Source organism: Salvia splendens, chromosome 12 (assembly GCF_004379255.2).
Source record: "Salvia splendens isolate huo1 chromosome 12, SspV2, whole genome shotgun sequence".
Classification (NCBI taxonomy): domain Eukaryota; kingdom Viridiplantae; phylum Streptophyta; class Magnoliopsida; order Lamiales; family Lamiaceae; genus Salvia; species Salvia splendens.
In genome coordinates this window covers 20,932,283-20,942,718 of record NC_056043.1, presented here as the reverse complement: position 1 = coordinate 20,942,718, position 10,436 = coordinate 20,932,283, and the positions used below count along the sequence as shown (strand labels likewise).

The following is a 10,436-nucleotide window of genomic DNA, read 5'->3' as shown; positions in this document are numbered from 1 at the left end:
CTGAAATTATCATTCGACGTTGGGCCTCAGCCAAATTACTCCTTAGCTTCCCCAATAACGCAGTCATTTCTCCCAAATTTTCCGAGACGGCTGCGTTCCGCGAAGGCATAGCTGGCGTTGCAAATATATTAGGCGGATCCCTGCCATAAAGCGCCTTAAACGGAGACATCCCAATACTCACATTCTCACTACAGTTCATGGCTAACTCCGCCCACGGCAGAAATTCAAACCACTTTTTTGGTTGCTCGAAAGTGAATGCCCTTAGATACTGCTCCAAACTCCGATTAGTCACCTCAGATTGTCCATCAGTTTGGGGATGATATGCGGTAGTGAACTGAAGTTTCGATCCGCTCATAGTCAACAATTGTATCCAGAAATCACTCATAAAAATAGCATCCCTGTCAGAAAGTAATTTGTCAGGAAACCCATGTAACTTTACCACTGTATTGACAAACAATCGCGCCACCGTAGGGGCATCAAATCCTGACTTTAAAGCGCCAAAATGAGCATATTTGGATAATCGATCAACTACCACCATAATTGTTGTAAACCCATGTGAATTCGGAAGACCGACTATGAAATCCATGGATGTTGCTGCCCAAACCATATCCGGAACCGGGAGCGGCTGAATGAGGCCCGAAGGCTTATCCGTAACATATTTTGTGGCTTGACAAATCTGACAAGCAGCGACGAATTTGCACACGTCTTCGCGCATTCCCGGCCAGAAAAATACAGCCGTGACACGAGCAAGGGTCCGTTTCTTCCCAGGGTGTCCTGTTGTCTTCGCTCCATGCGACTCCTCCAAAATGGCCCCACGCACAGTCGAATCCCGACTCAAATATATTTTAGTTTTGAAAAACAACAACCCATCGGCGACATGCACATGTATTGGTCCTGCCTTATCCGCGACTGCTTTGTGTAACTTGATTAAATCTGGTAAAACAGAATTTTCCCGACGAATTGTATCCATAATAGTCGGCGTGGGCCTCATAAACATCGCCATGATTGCTGAATCCTCTGCCTCCAGATCTGGGTTTCTACGCGACAAGGCATCCGCCACTTTATTGGAAGCCCCAGACTTGTATTTGATGGAAAACTTAAATCCCATCAATTTCCGCAGATAAAATTGCTGATCGGGTGTCTGCACGACTTGTGATAACAAATCCTTCAAACTACGCTGATCGCTACGAATCACAAACTCCATCCCAAGTAAGTACTGGCGCCACTTCTGGACCGCCTCAACAATCGCATAAAGTTCCTTGTGGTAAGTAGAAGACAAACGACGACGTGGACCTAATTTCTTGCTGAAATAAGCGAGTGGATGTCCATTTTGAATTAGAACTGCTCCAATCCCAAAATTCGACGCATCAGTCTCGATCACAAAAGGGAGATCAAAATCTGGGAGGTGTAGCACCGGTGCATCAACCATGGCCGATTTTAAGGCGACAAAACTGTCCTCCGCCGCTTCAGACCACACAAAAGCATCTTTCTTGAGAAAATCTGCAAGAGGGCCAGCTATAATAGAATAATTCTGTACAAAACGCCGATAATAACCTATACGCCCTAAAAATCCCCTCAACTGCTTGACCGTCGTCGGAGTAGGCCAAGCCGTCATGGCGCTTATCTTAGCCGGATCGGCCCTGAGCTCGCCCGCCGAGATTATGTGGCCCAAATAGTCGATAGTGTCGACGCCGAATGCACACTTCGATAGTTTCACATAAAAGCAACAATCAGATAATGTTTGTAGAACCTTCGCAAGATGTCCTGCATGCTCTGAGACTGAACTGCTATAAACCAAAATATCATAAAAAAACACAATCACAAAATGGCGCAGGTATGGCTGAAAAATAGAGTTCATTGCTGCTTGGAAAGTAGATGGTGCGTTGGTCAGCCCGAAAGGCATCACCAAGAACTCAAAATGCCCATCATGTGTCCGAAAAGCTGTCTTGTGGACATCATCAGTATGCATACGGATTTGATGATAGCCCGATCGCAAGTCCAATTTAGAAAAAACTCTAGCTTTGTTCAATTCATCAAAAAGCTCATCTGCAGTGGGTATAGGGAAGTGATCCGGTGTAGTGGCTGCGTTTAATGCTCTATAATCGACACAAAAACGGAAGGAACAGTCTTTCTTACGGACTAGCAACACCGGAGAAGAAAATGGACTCGTACTATGCTGAATTACACCTTGTGACAACATCTCCCTGACTTGGCGCTCTATTTCTGTCTTCTGAAAGTACGGATAACGATAGGGACGAACGTTGATCGGTTTGGAGTTAGGTGCCAAGTGAATCCGGTGGTCCCAACGACGGGATGGAGGCAGCCCTGAGGGCACGGAAAACACCATGTTAAAGGACTTGAGGACTTCGGCCAGTGCAGGATCAATTGCTGGCTGCTGACTCTCAGTTGGCGGCACATCGGCGTCGGTTTCCGGGGGCACCGAGACTAATTCGAACATGTCACATTCCGGTTCCTGACCTATCAAGGAGAACAAATTATTATATGATATTTGCCTTGGGGAAGCACCCTCACCCTGTAGGAATATCGGTCTATCGCCTAGATCAAACTTCATAGTCAGATGTTGGTAGTTTTTGGTGACGTCCCCCAACTCTTGTAACCATTGCACTCCCAATATCACATCTGGTCCCTTCACTTGCAGTATAAATAGGTCAATTTCAAATGAATAGCCTTGCATAGTAATAGGTGTTCTCAGGCATGCATGAGAGCAGCGGAGAGACTCGCAGTTGCCAACAAAAACACGGAACGGAATAATAGGGTGGACACATAGACTTAGCCTTTCTGCAACTGCAGGCTGAATAAAGTTATGCGTGCTCCCACCATCAATCAAAACGGAGACCTCGTTGTCGTTGATACGACCTTTCAAGCGGATCGCTCTCGGCTTAATTTTTGGGCTGATCACGTGGATACTCGAAACGTCGCCAGTGATCACCATATTCTCCCCGTCATCATCTAGCTGCTCAGATTCGACGTGTTGGTGGGCTAATTCATCGGTTAGGATGTCATCCTCATCCTTTGCCCCCATCAAGGCATAAAAAACTTCACTGCACATATGCTCCCTGGTGTACTTCTCAGGACAATACCAACAAAGGCCCAGCCGAGTGCGTTCCCGACGTTCTGCTACAGAAATCCGCTTGACCGGGATACCATTTCGCCGCTGCTGGTTGGGTTGGCCTTCGGTTACACGTGGGTGTGGGTTGCACGGAGGCGCTGTAGTGAGGGCTGGGATCTGTCGGGCAGGCCGGTTATCACGAGTCTCCCAATAGATTTTCGGTGTTGCTGTAGTTGTCGTGGAGAGATTGCGGCTCACAGCCAATTGCTGGGCTAAAGCGAACGCCTCATTCAACGAGACTGGTCGTCTAGTCAACAATTCCTGCTTAAAGGGGTCCTGGAGACCTGCAATAAATAAAGACGTCAAAGTTTCATCCCCAACCTGAGGCGCCTTCTGCATGATTTCCTCAAATTCAGATTGATAGGCCACGAGGGTAGAAGTCTGACGAAGTGTAGCCAGTAGTCCGACATAATCAACATAAAGATCTGGGTCAAATCGATACTTTACAGCCAACAAGAATTCATCCCATGATTTATCTGTGCAATTGTCTTCCCAATAGGCCAGCCACTTGGATGCCGGGTAGTCAAAGAGATACGATGCCAGGTAAAGGCGATCCTCGAGTGGAGTATAATGGTGGTTGTAATACTTCTGGATATTCCGAATCCAATCGGTAACATGCTCGCCATTGAAACGAGGCGGCTCTGGACGAACCCGCGGCAGAGGTTCCGGGACGACGCCCGTCGGTGCTTGAACGTGGGACGGAGGCAATTTCTAGCCGCGTGAAGCTGTCGTAGTTCGACGGCGATCAGGCGGATCATTCTCGTTGGCACGACTAGCGGCGACCAACAAGGATAAACTCTCCTTGATGTCGTTGGTCGTGGCGTCCTGACGCCTCATAAACGATTCCAATTCGAATTTCTAGGCGAGAATTTTCTGATCGTGTGCCAGTACCATTCGCGCGAGTTCATCTGCGGACGGAGGGGGCGGTGGTGGTGGCATCCCGTTGTTGTTTCCATCGGAGGCCATTCAAGAGTAGTCACGGGGGAAGAGTAATCAATGATAAGCACCAATTGATAGGACTTGATCCCTACCAGTGGTTAGAGCACAAATAATCAAGAAGCACGAAGATAACAAATCCCTAGTTCCTAAGGTTTTGAAGCTTGCGTTTCAAGAAAGAGAATTTTATTTCTTTGATCTTGAATGAATTTTTGACTCTCTATTGGATTCTTTATATAGAATTCGGACCCTGCTTGATTCGACTCTACGATTCGGGAAAGAATCAAGAAGAAAACCCGAAAAGATTTAATAATAATGTCTTAACAAAAATATAAATAAAACATATGGAAACAAAAATAATTAACGTAGAAAATCAGTATGACTAGTGCGACGTATAATCGCGATACTTCACGGGCCTTGAAACCTTTCTTCTCGGCCTATCCATCCTCGTGCCAACCTCACGTGTCTTCTTCCTTCCTCTCTCGATCACGCTTCTATCTTCCTGAACTGACTCCTGGTCGTCGGGCTGCTTCTCCTTGGCTGGTTCAGTCGATATTGCTGGGAGGTCCCTATCAGTATTGCTTTCATTTTAGAAAACATTTTATTTTTTAATGGGACAACTCAAAAAGAAAACACTTCATTTTTAATGAGACAGGAGAGTTCAAGCCGATAACCATAATACTATATATTACTACAACGTTTTTAATATATACCACCTAATGGGCCCGCGGGGTACAGCCTCATAGTCTCTTTGATTATGGCTGCAAGATACGGCAAATTCTTTATGTCTGATTCTTCCACACGTCTTTCTTTGCCAACATGTTTGTCTAGTTCCTCTTGAGGCTTCTTCAAGATGGGACGATTGTTCAAGAGAAGGGAGAGTGCCCATTCTAGTACAACCGTAGTTGTGTCAGTCCCACCAGCAATTAAAACCTGCACCAATTGTAACAAATCATGTATTCGTCGAAATTATGCAATAATATTGCATCCGTTGATTAAACAACTACTAAAATAAAAGGATTAATATTGTAAAGAAAAATAATACTAAAAAACAACACTTTTATTATAATTAACCAAGCTTATTGAGGGCGAGTTGATCATAATCATAAGCTTCTTAGTCTTGAATTAACCCCTTTTTGTACACCTTCTATTTTATTTTTAGGAAATTGGGGCTAAGATTATTTTGTGTATATTTCAAAATCATGAAGCTTTTTTGGTTGTGAATTAAGACTATTTCGTGTAAACTAAATAAAAATATTTCTTTCATTTAATATTTACAGTCTTACTTTTACTTGGGGCGGATTTTTAAAAAACTGTAAATGAAAGTTAGTGCGATAGTTATTGAACTTTGAGTCATATTTTAATAAATTAGTTTTACATTAAAAAATAAATATTTAGAATAAAATAAATAATTAATAAGAGAATGAAGTATGCCAGAATAAAATAAGATAGATCAAAGATGTTGGATTTACCAAAAAAACAATGACCGTGTTTTAGTGGATTGATTGAAAAAGATATAGACGTACTACAATTCAACACTAATTAGACAGAAGGAGAAAATAAAATGTGACATGGTCTATTATTCTTTAGTAGAGTAGTACTTTACGCTAAAAATTGTTATTTTTAGAATACTTCCATCTTTTTGAATACTTTGTGATTACTAGTATTATCTATCTTCATGATAGCTAATTACTATATTTGTACACATTAATAACAACATATTTATATGTGGCATCATACCAGGCACGTAGATTTGATGACCGTAAGCACATCATGTTGAAGATTTGCACCCTTCAAAACAGAGAGCATCACATCTATGAAATCCTGCGGCTTACTTTCGCCGGAATAGTCCTTATCGCGACGGTCCGCCACCCAGTCTCCGACGACCCTATCGAAATCCTTAGCCGTCTGCTTCATTTTCTTCTCATATCCACCTATATCCAGCCACTTTAGCCATGGCAGCGCATCCGCCAGCACAAACACCTCCGACAAGTAAAAAAACTCCCTCATCACCTCCCGACACCGCATCGCCTCCTCCGTGTCATCACCGAGCCTCCTTCCCGCCATCACCCTCGTTGCCACGTTCAAGCTCAGCTCCCTAAACCACCGCTTCATGTCCACCAGCACGCGACTCGACCCGCCCTCGCTCCTCCTCTCCTCTTGTTGGCAAATGAAAGAAAAATAAATAGGTCATCAAGACACGAGTTTTACTGCATAATAATTGGTAAAAGAAAAAATAAATATAATGAAAAAATTATTAGATTATGTTTGTTGAGAATGAAGCTCACTTTATTAAAGAGAAAGTACTCTATTTGTCCATTAAAAATAAAAAAAAATTCTTTTTGGATTGTCTCGTTAAAATAAATGTTACCAAAAATAGAAACAACATAATCTCTACTTTTTCATCTCTCTTACGTTATTCTTTCCTCATTAGCTCACAAAATAATACTAAATAAAATTCTATACTGAAAAACAAATATTTCATTTATAATAGGCAGAAAAGTAGTTATTAAAAATAAATGTGTGCTTTTTTTATAAAACAGACTAAAATGGAAAATTTCCTATATTTATAGGATGGAAAGAGGATAATATTTTTAAAGAGAACTTAAACCACTATATAAAAAAAGCAAAGCTGAGTCACCTCCCAGGTCTCATAAAGCTTCTTCACGAAGTGCGCGGTCTCCGAGACTCGCACACTCTGCTGCAGCTCGAGACAGGCGCACTGACAGAAGCTCCGCCGCCATGAGCTTGCGCATCTCGCGCCAGTAGGGGCCGTACGGGGCGAACGCAAACATGGCGAGGTCGTAGCTGAGGTGCTTGGTGGACCGCAGAAGTGTGCGCGACGACACGGCGGCGTCGCAGGCGGTGAAGAGCTCCCTCACGAGGTCCGGGCTGCTGACGACGACAGCGCCAAGGCGGATCGTGAAGATAGGGCCGTGGCGGTCGGCGAGGTCGCCTAGGTTGAAGTGGGGGAGATTGGTGGGGGAGATTGGTGGAGGAGGACATGAGGTGGAGGTGGCCTGTGAGGAGGCGGGCGCCGCCGGCTTCGGGCGGAGCTCCGAGTGCAGCATGCTTTAGGTTATAGGCCGATTTGCGGCGGAGTTTGGAGTAGCAAATAAAGGAGAGAGAGGGCAAAGTTAACGGCGGCGTAGAAGGTGGATAAGAAATCCATGGTTTATAGTTATTCTTTTTAAGGAGTCTCCTGGTATGCTATCAAAGTGAGCTTAAGTCGATAATGAATTATACTCTCTCCGTCCCATAATAGGAGTCATTCTTATTGTGGGCACGAATTTTAAGAAATATAAAGAATAATGGGGTGAAAAAAATTAATAGAATATGAGACCTACTTTTTTATGATTATTTTATAATAAAATGTGGGTGAAGTGAGTTAGTGGAATGTGGTGCCTATTTACCATTTATGATAAAAATGAAGTGTGACTCTTATTATAGAATGGAGAGAGTATTGGGGTTGTCTCTTGTGTTAACATTTTCTAAAATGAATTGAGACTTCTTTTGTGATACATATGAATTGTACGTTCTCCATTATATGATAGTGGAGACATTTCTTTCTGACACGGAGATTAAGAAAAAAAATATGTAGTTTAGTACTCCCTCCGTCTCATAATAGATGACATATTTTCCTTTTAAATTTATCCTATAAAAAATATCACATTTCTTTTTTCAGAAAAAGTTCTCTCATATTAATATAAATATACTTTTTTTCTCTCCACTCAACACACAAAACAACATCTTCTAAAATCTCGTGTCATTGTCCAAGTGTGTCATTTACTATGGGACAGATGAAGTATTAAATAAGAAGATAATAAGTAGGAGATGAGAGATTAAAAAATATAGTGTATAATAAAGTAATAGAAAGGGAAAAACAAGCGTTGAAAAATAAAATAATTTTTATTAAAAAGAAAAATGACTCTACTATTATAAAACGCCAAAAATAGAAAAATAACCCTGCTACTATAAAACGGAGGCGGTATCTAACAAGAATGTATGTGTGCATACATTTAGTTATTTAAGTAGCGACCCGTAATTTTGTGTTACTATAAATCCTTTTTATCAGTAATCCCAAGTTATCTTAATTATTTAAAGAGTAAAGGCCAAAACTGGTCCTGAATATATGATTTTACAATTTTGGTACTAAACTCTATCTCTTGAATTTTTTCATCCCGAACATTTCAACTCGGATCACAATTGGTCCTCCGTTTACAATTCCGTTAATTTTATAGCGGTCAACAGGTTTAACCCAATTTTGACCGATTAAAGCTCTTAATTATGATTTTTAACTCACTAATTATATCATTAATTATTATTCTAATTTATTACTCCTAATAAAACAAAACAAATATATTAACAATAAATATACTAAAAACAAATGAAATTAAAATAACAAAATAAAATTAAAACAAATTCCCTAACACTTAGACAACAACGAATCGTCTTCTCCCTCTCCCCTCTCCCTCCCGCGATGAATCACCCTCCATCCCCCCTCTCCCCTCTCCCTCCCGCGACGAATCACCCTCCATCCCCCTCACTTCGTTCACCGGCGAATCCCATCTACCATCTAGTCAACACACGCAAACTCAATTTAATCAATTTGTATAACAATCAAATTTAATCTATCAATCTCAATTTGCAAAGCCACCGCCAACACACCAAAACCCAATTTATTAACAACAAACTCCAAATTTTGAGAGCCAACAACCCAAATACCTGACAATTTAGGCCGACGGAACCCAATTATTGATAAGGGCACCGACCCTAGTTTTCGTAGTCGGAGGTTTGTAGGACGACAACTTCAGAGTTTTCCTCTTCGGCGATGGCAGCTGTGCTGTTTGGGGGAGGTGGGATTCGTTTCACGAAGGAGATGGACGATCGAAGTGAGGGGGAGGGAGATGGAGGGTGATTCGTCGGGGAGAGAGATGGAAGAGAGAGAATACAATTCGTTTTTAGCTAAGTGTTAGGGAATTTGTTTTAATTTCATTTCATTATTTTAATTTCATTTGTTTTTAGTGTATTTATTGTTAATATATTTGTTTTGTTTTATTAGGAGTAATAAATTAGAATAATAATTAATGATATAATTATTGAGTTAAAAATTATAATTAAGAGCTTTAATTGGTCAAAATTGGGTTAAACCCGTTGACCGTTATAAAATTAAAGGAATTGTAAATGGAGGACCAATTGTGATCCAAGTTGAAATGTTCGGGATGCAAAAATTCGAAAGATAAAGTCTAGGACCAAAATCGTAAAATTGCCATATGTTCGGGACTACTTTTGGCCATTACTTTTATTTAAAATTATTTAGTATTTTCGAGTTGAACCTTATTATTTGAATTTTGATCCATTGTTGTAAAGTCGCTATGTATTTGTGAGTGCTCGACATTTTGAATAGCCAAAGAAGAAGCTGCTCCCTCCCCGTAATTGACTCGCTTTTATTTTATTATAAAAACTACCGACAAGTGCGTGGGATAATTGCAGGAATGGCAAATAAGAGTATCGTATCCCACAGAAACTAAACATATCAAGTTAACTACCACGAACCAATTTTAACTACTATCTAGATAATCAAAGCAGATTTTTGCTCTAACAACTACTTCAACACAAATGAAATCAAATTAAAGAAAACAAGAACAAATAAACAATGATAAGATGTGATAATATGGTGAAATGTAGAACTCGAGAATACGATGCACAATCACAAGCTCTTTTCCAATTAATTCTTATTACCTTTAGATGTCTCTAGGACTATTAAGTCAATCGCTTAGCTAGATTAAACCCCATCCCGAAGTGAAAATCTGTAGATTAATTAAGTGTTATGGTGAAGTCCTCTTCTAAACACTAACACAACTCCCAAAATATTAGTAAGATTAAAGACCTCACACAAAACCTCAACTCTTATGAGTTTTATTGAACTAAGGTGTGCATTATTCTTATTTATAGGTTTGTTATTTCACCTCCTGGTTAATTTAATTCACCCTAGCACATTGAATAGTTAGCTACTCAATTGAATGAAAAAGACACAAGTAATAATCAAACAACCACAAAAGCAAAGTGAATAAGAAGTCAATCGGATAAAGACTATGAAATTAGTGCATATTCCTATAATTAAAGTTTAGTTCCTCATGTTCATGGCTAATTCAAAAGCTATCACAATTAAACCATGTATAAACACATAAAAGCTAATAAAATACTCCCAAAGAATGAACAATCGGAATAGAAGCTTCAATCTTCAAGTCTTCACCAAGGCAAGATTTAGAAATAAACGACAGCAGCGACTTGGTCAAGTGGCATTTGATCCCACAGCGACTCGACTCGAGTCAGAGTCTCCTGGGCGGAATAATGCGACTCCACTCGG

At 40.8% G+C, this 10,436-nt stretch overlaps 1 pseudogene; it reads right to left on the bottom strand.

Annotated features, from left to right (window-relative positions):
• Window positions 1–4,322: 4,322 nt before the first annotated feature.
• LOC121757336 lies at window positions 4,323–7,238 on the bottom strand (annotated as a pseudogene).
• Between the last annotated feature and the right edge of the window lie 3,198 nt (window positions 7,239–10,436).